The 18,278-nt window shown below is 38.8% G+C and overlaps 1 protein-coding gene and 1 non-coding gene across 2 annotated transcripts in view; both read left to right on the top strand.

Moving 5' to 3' along the window:
• CNTN4 (contactin 4) overlaps window positions 1–18,278 on the top strand; it is a 966,700-nt gene that overhangs the window by 562,102 nt on the left and 386,320 nt on the right. The window lies entirely within an intron of this gene.
• On the top strand, window positions 3,066–3,140 carry TRNAT-AGU (transfer RNA threonine (anticodon AGU)). Its single transcript has one exon. It is a non-coding gene; the product is annotated as a tRNA-Thr (tRNA).

Genomic DNA, 18,278 nt, shown 5'->3' with positions numbered 1-18,278 from the left:
CATTTTCTCAGAGAAACCTTCCACCACTAAATTATATACCTTTCCTTGGCACCACTCATCCTTATTATAATTTTAATTTATCTGGTTGATTATTTGATTATCTGTCTCACCCAAAAAATAAAATATCTTCAAGGGCAGAGATAATTTCTATTCTTGCTTATCATTTATTTATCATTTGTTTCATATAATTGATACAGAGTAGTAGACACTAAATAATTTTTAACGAATAATCTATTAAATATTTTTCCAAGAAATTGGGCAAGATATTTGACATATTTTGAAAGTGTAAAGTGTCCATTATATTTGGTGTTACTGTATTTTGGGGGGGCCACACAGCTTGCTGGATCTTAGTTCCCGGAGGGGATTGAACCCTGGGCTCAGGCAGTGGCAACCCTGAGTCTTAACCACTGGGCCAGCAGGGAATTTCCAATGCTACTGTGTTATTTGGTTCCGGGAGCAAGGAATAGACGTGTTAATCCTTGCCTTCAAAGGTTTATTACATGGTAGAGGAAAAACTCATACAATTAAATATCATATAAATCAGATTATAATACATGCTATAAAAGAGATACAAACACATCTCTATGAGAACACAGAGAAAGCAAATCTGCCAAGATGGACAAGGCTTTAAAAATGCAGAGACTATTTGACGTCTGCCTTGAAAGTAGTTTTAGATAAATGAAGTACTACGGGAAGGGCATGTTGGAAAGAGGTCAGAAGATGAGCAAAGATCAGATGCATATGTGAACGTGATGTTATCACATTGTCAGAGATTGGAAAACATGGTGGTGCTAAATCCTAGCAAGGATACAGCAAGACAGGCATTCTCTGTGCTCTTGGCAGGACTACAGAGACGTAGACACTTTCTGGAAAGCCATTTGGCAATATGCATCAGAAGTCTCAATATTTCCTCTTCTAGGAATCTGTTTAATGACCAGAGATATGAGCAGTTTTTATGTTGAGAATTTTTTATCATGGCATAATTAACAAATACTAACAGCTTAAACAAATAATTGAAGGTCCATGATTAAATTATGGAATTTCTGTATTGAAGAGCTATGCATCCATTAAAAAATGAGGTTTTTAAAGAATATTTAATTACATGGAAAGGTGATTGGAATGCAGTATGTATATAGTATAATGAAAATTTGAATGGAAGGTTGAACAGCAGTTTTGTAAAGGTGAAAATAGACCTCTGGGGGAAAAAGGGAATAACAGCAGTATGCTAATTTGCTATCATTAATTACCTTGGGGTGATGGGTTTATACAGACCTTCCATTTTCTTCTGCATATTCTATTTGTTTTCAGAGTTTCTACAGTGGATATATTGCTTTTGTAACAAGGAAAACAGATATTTGAAATTATATATTGTAAAGGAAATTGGACATGATATGTTACGGCTAAACTATAAAATGTACAGACAAGAGTTGTAGAAAATACTGCCATAGTTTTAAAGGTTATTTAGACCATAATTTGGCTAGAGCCTTGAATTAAGTATTCAAGGTGATAGGGAAAAGTGCATGATATGGCCCTCCACTCAAATTTTATAATATGGTTTAGGGAAGAAAGACATGTGTGCGTGCATGCTTCGTCATCTCTGACTCTTTGCAACCTTTTGGACGGTAGCCCGCCAAGCTCCACTGTCCCTGGGATTTCCCAAGCAAGAATACTGGAGTGGGTAGCCATTTCCTCCTCCAGGGGATCTTCTTGACCCAGAGATCAAAATTGCCTCTCTGTGTCTCCTGCATTGCAGACAGATTCTTTACCTACTGAGCCATAAGGGAAGCAAGACATAAAGGAGTAAATTAGTAGCAATGCCAGGTAATAGTTCTAGCCATACCATCGATTAGGATACTATAAATTTGCCAAAGTGTTATATATAAGTTATGACCTCGAAGTTCAGATCAGAGATTAGCCTACTGAGTAATTACATAGAATTTGTAAGTGCTTTTGCTTTACCGCAACCATGCTCTTTGAGGTACGTGTGGTCCCACCACCTGTGCGAGGACATGTGGGCTCTGCAGTTACCTGCCGTGGCTGTAGACTCAGAGAGCGCTGGGTAAATGTGCGCACACTGACTGAAAAGTTGTGGAGGTTGAGGAGAAAGAGACCCCAGACTTCCTCCAACCAGGAGTCCAGAAACAAGTAGATATTCCTCCTCAGCCTTCCTTCCTCAAAATCCGTTTCTCCAAAGGATCCCATCCTAAATATGTTACTATGTAAGTTGTACCTTGTCCCATTTATGATGAACATTAATTACACATACATACACACCTATGTGTGTGTTCCTGTGTATGTATTTTCTGTATATGCATATGTGTGCATTATGTATACAGTTTTTTTTTCTTCCCATGAATCACTCAAAATCTATGGCAGGTGATTATATAAACTCATTTAAATGAATTTACTATTTCCATTCCTGTTGCCACCAGTTTTTTCCATCTTTAATTATTTTTTAAATTGTTAGAATGAATATGTATAATATTGTTATTGAAAAATGCCTTATATTTTGGAAAACAGCAAGAAAAAAAAATTCTGGATTCCTAAAAGAACAAATAAATTCCCTTTTGAAAGTATCATAACAAAGTGAAAATATTAGGCAAATGGTGTATTTCTAAGATGTTTACTTAATATTATTGTGTTTGCTCTTTTGATAGGAATTTTCATCCATTCACACATATTTATAAATCCTCCACTAGGTATAAAGCTATTGAGAAGTGTTGCAGAAATAAAAAGTACAAGTTAAGGAACATGAATCCCTACTGTCCACAAATGCTGAGATTCTAGAATAATAAACCATATCCCTTATACATGAAACATTTATGGTCTCTTAGAGGATTCAGGCCAATAAAGTGCTGATTTTGGACTCAAGAAAATCTTAACCATTAGCCTTGACCTGTGGGCTAAAGAAATCAAGGACATCTTTACAGAAAAGGTGACCCATGATCTAGGCTCCTGGTTGCAGTCTCTTAACTTTTTTGGTGAGGATGTCAGAGATCTTCTTCATCATCTGAGGAATTTGATTGTTTCTCACCTTCAAAGATTAGCTCTTCAAAGATTAAGATGGACTCTGTGACTTAGCTGGTTAAAGCGCCTGTCTAGTAAACAGGAGATCCTGGGTTCAAATCCCAGCGGAGCCTGTTGGAGTCCTATTTGGGCTTCCCTGGTGGCTCAGAGGTTAAAACCTCCGCCTCCAATGTGGGAGACCCGGGTTCGATCCCTGGGTTCGATCCCTGGGTTGGGAAGATCCCCTGGAGAAGGAAATGGCAACCGACTCCAGTATTCTTGCCTGGAGAATCCCATGGACGGAGGAGCCTGGTAGGCTACAGTCCACGGGGTTGAAAAGAGTCAGACACGACTGAGCGCTTCACTTTCACTTTCACCTTCAAAACTCACAAGTACATTGTAATTCAGTTTAACAAATCGACAGATTCTGTCAAAACCAATTTATGTGTATTTAGCTTAGTGTTAGTTGCTCAGTTGTGTCCCACTCTATGTAACCCCATGGACTGTAACCCACAAGGCTTCTCTGTCCTTGGAATTGGAGTGGGTAGCCATTCCCCTCCCAAGGATCAAACCTGAGTCTCCCACTTTGCAGGCAAATTCTTTACCATCTGAGCCTCCAGAGAAGCTGATGCTTTCAAACCCCCACTTTAATGAGCACTTAGAATCTGGTCATGCACCAGGCTGGAAGAAGGCAAAGTCAATTGTATGGAAGTAAATAAAAGCACCGAGGTGAAAATGCATGGAGTGTATACAGAACATGAAGAGTAACTCTGAATACCTGGAGTTGGGTAATAGAAGATCTACATTGAAAGATATGGGAGGGATGTCAAATCTCTAATTACCGAAAATTGCACCCTGCTGCCATATTATACCATATTTTCAAGGACCTGCCTTTTTCCATTGTTTAACTCAATGTAATTCAACAGAAGTACCCAGCCTTCCTAATTTCATTCTAGGGCTTTAGCAACAGTGCATTTTGCTCTTATCATTCATAAGATGGTTTTCCTTCTGCTGTCAGTGTCCAGGTGTGTGTTTGACTTTCAGTGAAACCAAAGGAGAGATTGGACAGACTGTACCAATCACTGACCCCATCTTTTGGAGTGATTGAGGTCTGTCTTGTCACTTTCCTGTGTGGGGATATTTTTTTCTCCTTAGATTCCCTGTAAGTCAAAACAATCCACCATTATTGTGATAGCATGTCCATCTCTGAGAATGTCACAAATTCTTTACAGCAAGAAATGGAAAAGAAAGATGATGCTTTGCAGACTTTGGTACAGTTATTTTCAAGCAAAAAAGGAAAATGACAAGAGATTGAGTAGAGTAATAGTAAAGATAAGGCTGCTAACTTGAAAAAACAGTAAAGACAAGATTGATAAACCCTGAACAAATGCACATATCTCTCTCATGCCTGTGCGTGCATACACACACACACACACACACACACACAGTCCTAGGCAGCAACTTCTATTAAGAGTTTTGTTGATGATGTGATTTTCCTGGTATTAACTTTTCACCATAGGAGTATAGTTATCTGCACATGCTTGAACAGAGTTCAGTTAGTCCCTCTAAACATATGTTGAGGATTAAATGACTTAATACATGTAAACAGAGACCAGAGCCCAGCACATATGAATACACTTCAAGTGGTTTTCCATTATTATTGATGTTAATAGTGACATTGATGATGATGATGGTCAATAATGGTATAATGCTAGCTTGTTTATTCCTTAGAAGAACCCAGTAAAATAATGATTCTTCTGAACCCTTGAGCTATTTGAGCAAAGGTAACTGAGAGCTGCAACTAAGTGGCCTTTCTAGGTGGTGCCTTCTCAATCCTTGACTACGAATGTCCCAGTTGCCTTTCAGGTATTTCATAGTACACTCTCAGGAGCACCTGAGGTAAAATCTCTTGAATTGTTTGTTTAAATGGAGATTCTTGGGATCTCCCTTAAACCTAAATAGAATCTCTGGGCACGGGTCTCTGAGCCTGTCTTAAAACTGCAACCATTGTTCCAGCCAAACTCTGAGGACAACTCACATTTATATATAATTTATAAGATCTATTTTAAAGGTGGGCTTTAATTTGATGAGGACTAGTGGAGAATGCTTGTGCTAAAATGTCTTTACTTTTTCTGCAATTCACACTATTAAATATTTATCCTTTTGGTTTCTAGCTTACCTATAGGAGTTTCCATTTAAAATTTAAATACTTGAGGAAGCCATTAACATCCATTAGCACTCTGTGTGATTTAGGGATTTGAAAGTCAATCATTCAGCAAGGCTTCTAGGGGAGAGGAAGATGAATGAATCCCATTGAGAACAAAGGAGAGAGAAGGCAGGGAGCAGAATAGATCAGCAGAACCAAAGCGTGGCAGCTGAGAATCCTGGACAGTTAGGGAATATGAAAATGATGGATTCTGTAGCCAAAAGCAAAACAGAGAAATTGTCAAAAGTTGTGTAACTGGCTTTAAAATATGTTGGTGGTAGATGTGGATCCCGGGTGCCATTTTTTCCTATTTCCTTCTCAGCATGATCTAGAGTCTGATGTCTGACCCATGTATTTAAAATATAATGCAGAGTTCAGACATCACAACATAGACCATGGGACAAAGCATGGACCCTGAACATGTCAGATACAATTAAATCTAGGTGTATCCAAACAATGGTAATCACCTAATTTTGTTCCGGGAATAAAAGTTTTCGATTTTAAGTACTATTTCCCCAACCTGTTTTTTAAATTACTTGCAAAATTTCAACTTTTTTTTTCTTTTTAGTGGTCACAAAATAACAAACAGTCATATCCTTCTGACTTTCTTACTATTAATATCTGTGTGAACATATTGTTGTGCAGATTAAAATCATAAAACAAGGATCAGAAATGCTCAGACAAGATGAACTGGGAGGAGCTGGGGAGAGAATACATTTAGGAGTGTTATTGGGCAGACCATGGCCTTGTTCAGAAATCAGCAAGACAATTTGTACTTGCCAGAACTTGTGAACTAGGAAGATTAGCCTTAAGTCCCTGTGAAATGGAAACTACATTTATTTAGTGATTAGCCCTTTTCTTTATGTAGCAGTTAGCTTTGATTATTTTAATTTACAGAAACGTTGGTGATGATAATCTGCCATTTCTCCCTTGTATGTACGTTATCTACCATCTGGTCTTTAACCTGAAAATGTCTACACTATGAATCATCTTTGTTAGGTCAAGTAATGGGGATAAAAATGCACAGTAACTTACTGCAGAACTGAAGAAAGGCGTTCAAAGAGAGGTACCTTCAGCATCACACTTTGAGAAGTAGTGAGAGCGCAAATACTTTCGGTGTCCTAATCCCCGTCCCATCCCCTTTAACTTATACCAAAAATGTTAAAAATAATTTTTAAACAAGAATGCACATAAACCTCTGAAGAAACTAGAGGAAATAATTCAATTCTTCCTCTATAGCATGTTTTCATGTAGTTTTATTTCACATTTGGAGGTGATATTACTCCATTGAACTTAGTAGCATTTGGTTCTATACTAAGATAAGATATAAAAGTAAAAGGGTCCTTCCAAAAATGTCACTGATTTGACAATTTTAGAAGTAGTTTTAAGGTTTAGAATCCAAGAAGTAAGCTTCATAGAACAACATTGTGATTTAAAGAAGAAAACCTAACTACTTTCTGTAGGCTTGTTTATTTTGTTAAAGTAGGAAGTTTATCTATGTTTTCTTTGCTAGATTAAAACCTTGTTTTCCATCTGTTTGAGCCACTTGTTATTTAAATTGCATTTTAGAAGAAAGAGTAGATGGTGGTGGTTTTGCTTTACATCAGCTGATACTTCACAGTTGTATTACTATTCCCGTTTCTAACCTCAGTTGACAATATTATACTCTGTGATTTTGGACACGAGAAAACCCAAACCACAGAGTAACCTGAGTTTTGTTTGGAGAAAATGCACCAGCCAGTCCCTGACTACCCAAACTGTATTTTAATCCCAAAGTGCATGGAATTAAAATAATTTCAAGTGGGAATACATATAAAGAGAATTACATCCTATACAGTGAAGTCAAGTGGGCCTTAAGAAGCATTGCCACCTGTAAAGCTAGTGGAGATGGTGGAATTCCAGCTGAGCTATTTAAAAACCTAAAAGATGATGCTGTGAAAGTGCCGCACTCAATATGTCAGCAAATTTGGAAAACTCAGCAGTGGCCACAGGACTGGAAAAGATCAGTTTTCATTCCATTCCCAAAGAAGAATAATGCCAAACTGTTCAAACTACCTCCCAACTGCACTCATTTCATACGCTACAAGTTAATGCTCAGAATCCTTCAAGCTAGGCATCAGCAGTATATGAACCAAGACCTTCCAGATGTACAAGCTGGATTTAGAAAAGGCAGACGAACCAGAGATCAAATTGCCAACACAGATTGGATTATAGAGAAAGCAGGAGAATTCCAGAAAAACATCTTCTTCTGCTTCATTGACTACGCTAAGTATTTGACTGTGTAGATCATAACAAATTGTGGAAAATCCTTAGAAAGATGGAAATACCAGTCTATCTTAGCTGTCTCCTGAGAAACCTGTATGCAGGTCAAGAAGCAGCAGTTAGTACTGGGCATAGAACAGCGGACTGGTTCAACATTGGGAAAGGAGTCTATCAAAGCTGTATGTTATCTCCCTGCTTATCTAACTTCTATCCAGAGTGCTGCTAAGTCACTTCAGTCATGTCCAACTCCGTGCGACCCCATAGATGTCAGCCCACCAGGCTCCCCCGTCCCTGGGATTCTCCAGACAAGAACACTGGAGTGGGTTGCCATTTCCTTCTCCAATGCATGAAAGTGAAAAGTGAAAATGAAGTCACTCAGTTGTGTCCAACTCTTAGCGACCCCATGGACTGCAGCCTACCAGGGTTCCTCCATCCATGGGATTTTCCAGGCAAGAGTACTGGAGTGGGTGCCATTGCTTCTATCCAGAGTACATTATGCGAAATGCTCGGCTGGAGAAAGCAAAAGTTGGATCAAGATTGCTGAGAGAAATATCAATAACCTCAGATGTGCAGATGATACCACCCTAATGGCAGAAAGTGAAGAATTAAAGACCCCCTGATGAAGGTAAAAAAGCTGGATTAAAATGTAGCATTAAAAAAACTGAGGTCATGACACCAGTCCCATCATCATGGCAAATAGATGGGAAAAAGTGGAAACCGACACTTTATTTTCTTGGGCTCCAAGATCACTGTGGACAGTGACTGCAGCCATGAAATGAAAAGATGCTTGCACCTCGGAAAGAAAGCTGTGACAACCTAGACAGCATATTTAAAAGCAAAGATACCACTTTGCCGACAAAGGTCCGTATAGTCCAAGCTATGATTTCTCCAATAGTTGTATACGGATATGAGAGTTGGACCATAAAGAAGGCTGAGCATCAGAGAATTCATGCTTTCAAATTGTGGCACTGGAGAAGGAGTCCCTTCGACAGCAAGGAAATCTAACCAGTCAGTCCTAAAGGAAATCAGTCCTGAATATTCACTGGAAGGACTGACGCTGAAGCTCCAATACTCTGGCCACCTAATGTGAAGAGCTGATTCATTGGAAAAGACCCTGATGCTGGGAAGGATTGAAGGCAGGAGGAGATGGGCTTGACAGAGGATGAGATGGCTGAATGACATCAGCTACTCAATGGACATGAGTGTTAGCAAACTCCTGGAGATAGTGAAAGACAAGGGAGCTTGGTATGCTGTAGTCCGTGGGGTCGCAAAGGGTTGGACACGACTTAGTGACTGAACAAAAACAGTATACTAACTTCCCAGCTATTGGTACATGGACAAAGATTCTTGTTCTGAGAGTTCTGTGATTCCTATCAATGAACAAGGTCCTAAACATTTGTTAAAACAGCAGTGCTGTTGGGAAAGTAGCAATATTCTTAACATTGGTAGCCTGAGAATGAGACCACTTTCTGGCAGGGTTTAACCCATACATCAATCCAGATCTACTTTTTGACCCAGGTTAGTTGTACCTTACATGCTATGGGAGAAGACCAACTGTATGTAAGTTGGTGCCACTAAGATTTCATGGCACCCAAGTGGAGATGCCTTGGAGGTTATTAAACATACGACCTGAGGTTTAAGAATGAGAGCCAAGGTAGAGATTTTACATTTGGTAGTCCTTAGCCTAGAGTTTAAGCCTCTAGGCTAACTGAAGCCAAGATCGGTGTGACCTTATCTGGGAAGAAGATGGGCTTTTTTAAAATAAGGAACCTTGATTTTTCTTTAGCCTACCAGAGATCGTCCACAGAAAGTTTCAGTCATTTAAATATCAGATGATCCAACAGAAAAGTCAGGATTTTTTTACCTCTCTCGATAACATGACAGCTTGCATTCCTGCGCTGTAGACTGGAGCTGACAAGTTGCCTTCTGTAGGCAGGTAGAGCCTGTGCTCCTTGGTTCCTCAAGGTTCCCACTACTTGCTCCAGGTCAGCTTCACCCATTTATATGCAAGCCTACCTCCTGTAGACATTTGAATTTCTAATTTCTGATAGACAATTGTAAACACTTATCTCTTCTTTTGATTTCATTCTCTCATTCCCTGAATGAACAATTTTTTTTTCAATTGAATGGGAGCTCAAAGTGTGGTTCTTTGGTAGGGTTGTTTGCATCATTAGAGAGATGCAGCTATTAAATGTTACAGTAAGAGGAAGTCTTAGCAGTTGTTTAGGTAGCCATTCATTGTGCAGATGAAGAATATAAGATCCAGAGAGGCAGGGGCAGAGGCTAGCTTAGAGCTGACAGTAAGTTCACATCATGAGAAGGATGGGAAACATGGTCACATGGTTCCTTGAACTTGGAATCTTTAGTTATTAACATATCCTGACATATTTGTTCTTCATTGAGCAGAAAAGTCTGTATTTATATCTGGGTGGGAATTAAGGGACACCAAGAGTGAAGTTAAAAACTGTAACTAATTTGGTATCTTATTAAACTATGAATATATGGTATACTGAATTTGAAGGGATTATAAATTTGCTTATTGCAGTTGTACTTTGAGCAGTGCCTTTAAAAAAATAATCTGCTTATTTCTACCTATTGAGAGAAAAATAGCTATTTTCTCAGTATTTTCCTTTGGATCACATTGGGTTTTTTCCCAACACAGTTTGCAAAGCAGCCAAATTAAAAGGCCCACAGGCACCACCTTCCACCCAAGATTCAAAGGAATCATTTGGTGTGAAAGGTATGAGTCATGCCGGTCTCAACACCAGCCAATTACTGATTACCCACGCTATATTTTATCATCCTAAATACATGGAATTAAAATAATTGCAAATGTGTGTACACACACAAAGAGAAATACATCATACGCACATAGCTCTCTGCTGTTGGTGGGAGGACAGGGTTATTTGCTCTGAGTGGTGTGTGATTTCTGTTTTGAGCAATATGCCTAGCTTGAACCTGCATTTATTAAATAGCAGATGAGTGTAGGCAGCTTGATAATGAGGAGCCATCTAGCAAGGTTAACCCTTTAGCAAGGTTAGAGGCATGAATAGTCCCATCCAGTTACCAGCTGCAATACACATTTACCCAGTAAAGTGTTTATTCAGCCTTATTCCCTCTGTAGGTCTTTGTAACTCTCACTGCATATGGAGCCATTACTTGAGTGCAAGCCAGTGAGCTGAGTCTGGGTGGGGAAGATTGCCTGGCGAAGGGAATGGCTAACCACTCCAGTATTCTTGCCTGGAGAATTACATAGACAGAGGAGTCTAGTGGACTGCAGTCCATGGGGTCGCAAAGAGTCAGACTTGACTGAGTGACTAACACTTGACTTTCACTTTCTATGAGCTAAGCATGACTATGGCCCAGCCATTAGTCAGAGTTAAGCATTGAGAACATTGAAAAAGTTGGCAGTCAAGGAACCATTAAACCAAGAAGCAGAGACTAGATGAGGAGATACAACACTTACTGAGTTTCATTATAGCACCTGTAGGAGAAGAAGCACTTTTCTCTATGGTTTTTTCTAACTAATCCAATAGTCAATTTAGCAGAGGACAGGTAAACAAATGTAATTATATATGTACAACTTCCATAAGAATATCGGACAGGAGGGCAAGGTGGGCATTTGAGATTACATGCCACTCTGAGTTGAGGATAGGGATAGGAACCTGGGGATTCAAAGAGGAGAAGGTTAATTCTCAGGACAGTAAATGGAGCAGATGTTTGGTAATTAGGTGTTTATACTACCATACAGATAGGTCATTCACATAAAAAGTTATCTCTGGTTTTAGCTCTCTTTCTGGGCCAGGCCCCTTATCTAAAGCCCTTTTATTAGTCAAGAGAGAGGTAGAAGTTTTCCTTGGGTCTGCTGGTTCTTGATTACCTTAAGTTCAAAATAGTTCACATGCCAAAATGGCACCTTTTGGGGTGGCTCATCCGAACCCCTTTATCATAGAGGACTCTATACTAAATCATCCACAAGTGAAACTGAAAGTTTAACACAACATAGACTTCTGGAACTTGCAGACAAAAGCATGTAACAGTAAAGTGCAAGACTTCATTTCTTTATTTGCTTTAAAACAACTTATTTCTAGCTATGAAGCTCCATCCAGTCTTTGCCAGTTTGGTAGGAAAATTACATTTCCATTCTTACTGGAACCAGTCCAGCCCCTGAAGTTGTACAAAGGAAATGGGGAAGGATATTTAAATACTGGCCTGCTAAAATTGCCACTGGCATTCTCTTCCTCAGAACCCAAGTGGTTCCTTGAAATGTGGCAGCTCTCAACTATTCGGCCTCTAGAATAAAGAATCTCAGCCAGAGTTATAACATCAGTACCATGGACAGCAGCTTCATAGGCACATCTCAGATAATCCTATGGTAGAGGCAAGGTTGATTTGCCACAGACGCCCCACTCCCATAGAACTGCATTCCCTCCCCAGTCCAGATGGATCTCATCTTTCTTCTTGTTTATGACTCTTGCCCCAGCCCGTTTGTCTGCATCTTACTAGAGACCGCTTTGTACAAGCTCTTTCCTACTCCTTTTAGGGAAGATGGAGAGAGATGGGGAGTAGGAGAAGAGGTGTCCCCTTCCCCTTCTTCAGGAATCAGTTGTCTATATCTGCTGCTCAGCATCGTCCAAGGCACAGAGCAGTACCCATGCAACAAAGAATTATCCAGCCCTAAGTGTCAGGATTGCTGAGGTTGAAAAACCCTGCTCTATGCCTTATTTAATGGGATCAGGTTAGAGATATTTGGAACCATTTCTGGGAGGAAAACCTGAGGCAGGGGGATGTGCACCACTCGAGAGGATTAAATCTGTGGGACGTGGCGATTCAGCAGGTCAGGATGGAGTGAGCTCTCTGAAATCCACTCTGGGATTAGCGGTTGAGAGGCTGATGTAAGAAGTCTGTGTTTTTAATGCAATGCCCTTGCCCCAATTTCCTTCTCCTCCTCTCTTGTATACTCTGTTATGAAAATTCTTTGGTTTCTATAGAGACACTGAGCAATCCATACCTCCTCCACTTCTTCCAGCACATACAGAAAAGTTCTTATCAGTTCACTATATCATGTGTGTTCTTTATGAAGCATCATGCATTCCCCAGGAGGGGTGTGTGTGTGTGTGTGTGTGTGTGTGTGTGTGTGTGTGTGTGTGTGTTATGTGTTTTGGCATTGAACTGGGATTATATGTCTTCTTATTACTTTCTGTTTCTGTTGCTCATGGAAAAACTAAACAATGAAACTTAGAAATGTAGTCATAACAGCCTGTGGCGTTCAGACTAGCTAATAATCTCCCTTTTTTTCTTTACAATCTCCAGTTTCTTTGGTGAGCTATTAGAGCTATAGATTTTCCAAAATAATGTTTCTATTCTGTCTGCAGGTAGTGTGTGTCCTATAGCTTGTGAATATTTTGCTACAACTCCCATTTCACTGAAATTACATTCTCTGGGACAGGTAATGAGAAACAGAATTGCTCTACTTCTGGTTACATGTGTCCTCCTCCAGTGGCTGTGCTCACCAAGAGACACAGTAGGCTGGGGAAAGTGCCAAACATGCTAAATTCATTATTTCTCAGAGAAGCCAATTAGCATAGTGGAATACCCGTTGGGAGGTCTTGGGTAGGTTTTCAACTTTCCAAGCTTTATTTTCTAATCTACAAGTGGGGTAATACTGCCAACATCACAATTTAGTTGAATAGTCAGTTTTCAGTCCATGAGAGGTACTTATGTTTTTAACCATCCTTAACAATATTTTCTTCATTTATCTAAGAAAAGATGTTAACCATCATTAAGTGATCCATTCCTGAGTTCTTCATCCTAGGGCAAGGGTCAGCAGATTATGGCCAATGGGGCAAATCCTGATAGTTGCCTATGTTTGTACAAGCCACAGGCTAAGGATAGTTTCACGATTTTGTAAATGGCTGAAAAAAAAAATAATACTAATATCTCATTATACATGAACATTGTGTAAAATTCAAATTTCAGTGCCCCTCAATAAAATTTTATCAGAACACAGCTACACTCATTCCTTCACATATTGCATGTGAATGTTGTCACACTCTAGCTGCAAAGTGGTAACAAAGACTCTTGTCCTCAAAACTTAAATATTTACAATCTGGTCCTTTACAGAAAATGTTTGTCAACCTCTGCCCTGGAGAATATTATATAGGGGGGACTACATGAGAATTAGTTCCATCACAAATAATCACCTTTCCTCTTGCTATCTTTGATGTGGGTCTTGCATTCAAAATCTTTGTTTATTTCTTTATGGTATTCGTATGTATGACTTGTCTCTCTTTATCCTGACTTACAGTTTCATCTCAATTTTGGTTCTTTGGGAGAATGTATGACCATTTCTTTGAGGCATTCCTCAAGAACTTCTCACAGTTGATTCCTTCTGTGCCTCACTGACCTTAACATTAAATCGTATCACCTATACCATGTCCTCAAAGTTTGTTGAAAAACCACCCAACCCTTTTTACAATGGTCTAGAAACAAAGAGGCAGAAACATAATTGTATTTATAATCTATGATGTTTGTGGTAGTGATAAGGATGGAGGTAGGGGTGGTTGTGGTGGAGGAGGAGAGAGAAGAAGAGAAGAAGAAACATAGGATGATTCCATTTATCTCCCAGTGTGAAATGATAGCCCGAGGACTTTTAAGTCAACAGCTGGCTTGAGGATCACTTGATCTCATTTCCAGACTGGGTGAAATCAAGGTAGGCATTCTCTCATCCGAGGTACTGAGAATGAGGAAGTCACTGGAAAGTAATAGGAGCTATTAATTGCAGTGTCTAGTTCTTCCAAGATCATATTTCATTATGCTATTTACCTGAAGCCACTGCCTCCGGGAAATATATTAATTAGCATAGCTATCAACAACAGTAGCACATATGCATACGTTAAAACATATGTATTTTGACTACCAAATTGTCTCACTAACAGAAGAGGGTTAGATGTACTTTCTTGGTACTGCGGAAATGTGCAAGTTAAACAATTATTAGAGCTTTTTCTTTTCTATTTCTGAGTAAGCTAACACTCAAGCTGTTTGCCATCATAGATGTATTTGTGACCTCCCTGACACACTGTTGTATGTCAACGAAATATATATGTGGATACCTACCAGTTGTAGAGGATGGTGTTTGTTCTTCCTGCTTGGCAGAGTATCCAGGGGTGATGAGTGCCAGCATTCTGCACCCGTGTTATTGTTGAACAGCAGAATGTGATCCAGTTCATTTTCATGTAGTGCGTGGCATAAATTACATCTCAGATGCTTGAAGTTAAGTGGTACACTTGGACCCAAGAGAAGTATTAAGTTTTTCGCTAGGCAACTAGCAATTCTATCTGCTTATTCACAAATATTTGAAGATGCAATCGCTTGATTAAATACTTCTGCAAATAGCAGAAGTTGGCAAGAAGCAACTTTGCTTCTAAGGAATTTGATGTTCCTCTTTTGGAAAAGTGATGAAAACCAGCAATGCTCAGTCCTTTCCCTCCACCACCTCTTTTCTCCCGGAAACAGTCCCAGTAATTTCCCTTTTTCTGCCAATCTGCTTTCTTCTTAATGTAGCTCTCTCTTTTTTTTTAACGTGAATAGCAGAGCCTAGGATTGTGGCAGGAGGGAGAGAACGTTAGTTCCATTAGTGTTTTGAGCACTTGGATACCTTCTCTTTTTCCTTTTGCCTCTTTCTTAATATGACAGAAAATTTGAGGTTAAGTTTATCTCTCTGAGGTCTGTTGCTGTTTATTTCTTTGACTAAAACATCCTGCCACCATATATCCTGAGAAGATTTTTTCCTTAATACTCTCATAGTTATTTTTGTCATAGACACACTGACACATACAAACACCATTTTATTTAATGATGTGATGGCTGTCAAGAAAGGGAAATATCCTTATAGAAAAATTCTGAGTTAAAATGTGTAAAAATCAGTAAAAAAAAGCATTTCGTTTGCATTTCTTGACGATAGGTTAGAATACTTTTTAAAAAATATGGTAGCCTGAAAAGACAAACTTGGTACTTCTATAAATGTCCATTTCTGATTTTAATTTTTTATTGAAAATCTTTCCATCATCTTCTTATGAAAATTCTCAAACATGCATTAAATTGAAATTATATCACAGTGAATACCAGTATCCCCACCAACGGAATTATGTCTTTAACATTTTACCCTCTTCATCCTTCTGTCTGTTCATCTCCCTTTCATTCATTAATTCCTTTTTCCAATGCATTTCAAAGTAAACTACGTATATCTGTACACTTCTTCCTAACTACTTAGTCAAAATATATACACAGTGAAGCATGCAGATCTTAAGTAGACACTTCTTGGGATTTGGCAAGGGCACATACCTGTGCAAAACAAACCCCAATCAAGATACAGACCAATATCTCAGAAAATTCATTCCTGTCCCTTCTAAGTCTGAGTTGAGTTTTAAATAAAATGTCAAAAGGTTGATTTTGTAAGATTTTCTTTAAAACTCTCTAGAACCAGGAGAAAACATCGGTGAATTTCACAGACTCATCCAAGATAGACTTGCTGACAACCTGAATTTATGAATGCCCTTTCCTTGGTTTTCTCTTTTGAATATTTTAGTGACATTAGGCACAGCCTGCTTAACTGTGATAGGAATTATTATCTTTGATTAGGGTCATGCCAGTAGATTATTATCTTTGTTCTCATGGTCATCAAATGGATATATCCTAGTCATGTCACATTTTTGGAGTTTTTCTGACTCTTGTCTGAGAGTCTTTTAATGCTAACTGATCCTTAAATCTTAAGTAGTGGGTCATCTGGAGCTAATAGCATGCATCTGCAACTATAATTACTCTGTGGAGAGATCCCTGATTCTATTCTTAGAATTCCCATATGAAGAACCAAAAATCCCAGACATGCACATGACTTTTCCCAAGATTGTATATCTCAGCAGTATCACAGCTAAACTTTGAGAATACACCTGTCTGGTTCTTTTTAAATGAATAAATGTTTCTTGTAGATTTGTTGTCAATTCCACAAACCCTTCTCTTCAGTTTATTTGGAACTGGGCTCGTGAAAGGCATCTGATGGGGAATGTTGTGGGAGGTGAGAGGATGTTGTAGGGAAGACGAATGGGGCATAAGCCCTGCTGTCTGAAATTATATTTGCGGCAGCAGGGGGACAATTATTTTGTCAGATTATTTCAACATGATATTGCAGGTCATTTTAGCAATAAGCAAGGTGTACTGTGGGAGTACTCAGGAGGGTAATTTAATCCAATCTTGGTTTTAGGAAAGTGTATTTACAGGAATGTCGTTCGTGTTGAGTCTGAAACTATGACCAGGTGTTGCCTGGGAGGTGAAATGTAGGAAGTGAATCAACAGACGTTAAGGTATTGGAGGTTAAGAAATGAGTACAGCAGGGGTGTTGTGCAGACACTGTTGTTATTTTGAGGGATGAATTATGATAAAAAAAAAAAGAGGGCTCATGAGGTATGTGTATGTGTGAAAATATATTTTGATTTTTTAATTGTCAAGCTTTGCTACATTCTCTTGTTGGAAATTAGAATTCCTTCACTATGATCAAGGACTATGACCAATGTATTAGCTTTTCAAGGGGTCATAAAGAATCAGCACTGGTGGTCATAATTACCTGATCATAATGACCAGAAATATTGTAATAAATAGTTTCTGTGAAGCAGAATTCTATGTAGTGTGTGTTGTAAAAAGGTATAGTTATGAATCAATAGTAAGTTGCTACAAGGGCTTTAGTAAGGAGGTTTGCCATTTGGGATTGATGCTTCTTTTACCTAAATAAAGTAGCAGATTTGACTATTGATATGTTATTGATACTTCAGAGGAAAGTTTTCATCTATTTTGGATGAGTTGTGTCTTGGATTTTTGCATCCCAGCAACCAAACTTTTTTTAATGCTTTCCAACTTAGGATAGCCGTTTAGGTAACTTAATTGCTACGAGTGGATTAGGTCATATCGTACAATATTTGTGAATATTTAGGAACAGAGGTTTGTGAATTTAAAAAAAATTGCTCTTTACTTGATCTTGTATATCACTCATCTCAAAGCTCACTATGCACAGTCTATGAATGGCGTTTGAGTTCATGCATTTAGATTTGTGTCAAGAACAAGAACAAGGGTTGAAAATTTAGAATTCAGAGTACTCATAACCAGAGGAAATATAGCTGTTAAGAAGTGGTCTTTTCCATAATATTATTATTTACTTAAGGAGATAAAACAGGTGCTCATGTAAAGATAGCCTGCAATATTAAGTGCTGGCTAAGTGCTCTGGACTGTGTATGGAGTATTGGTAATATGCCTCCCCACTATCCACTTCCTCTGCTTTCGTGATAGCATTTTCATTTTCCTTTGGGTAATTAGGCATCACCTATTTTTAGTCCATTGGGATTCCTCTGACCATCTCCCTATACCGCAAATACTTAAGAGGCCGAGGTTTGACTGATTTAAGACTCCCTGGTTCCTCAAACTCTTCCTGAGTCTTTGTGGAAGGAGAGGTGCCTGCACATCATAATATGTGAGGTGGTAAAATGTAAGCCCAGGTGGCCAGTGACCATCTTTATCACTGCAAAGGGGAACCCACCTACAAATACAGACAGAAATAGACACTAAAGCTTAGACTTGTTAGGATTCTCCAGAAGAGACCAGTGGAATATATGCACATGCATTCAAAGAGAAAAATATTTACAGGCATCTCCCACTTTTAGAAAGTTCAGTCTATGCCACTTCACTTTTACAAAAGACTCACTTAGTACCTATGTTTACTAACTGTAAGAAATCCAGGGAGGATATTTACTTTTTTGGG

The sequence above is a fragment of the Muntiacus reevesi genome, chromosome 4, assembly GCF_963930625.1.
Source record: "Muntiacus reevesi chromosome 4, mMunRee1.1, whole genome shotgun sequence".
Taxonomy (NCBI): domain Eukaryota; kingdom Metazoa; phylum Chordata; class Mammalia; order Artiodactyla; family Cervidae; genus Muntiacus; species Muntiacus reevesi.
This window is presented reverse-complemented; position numbering and strand designations above follow the sequence as displayed.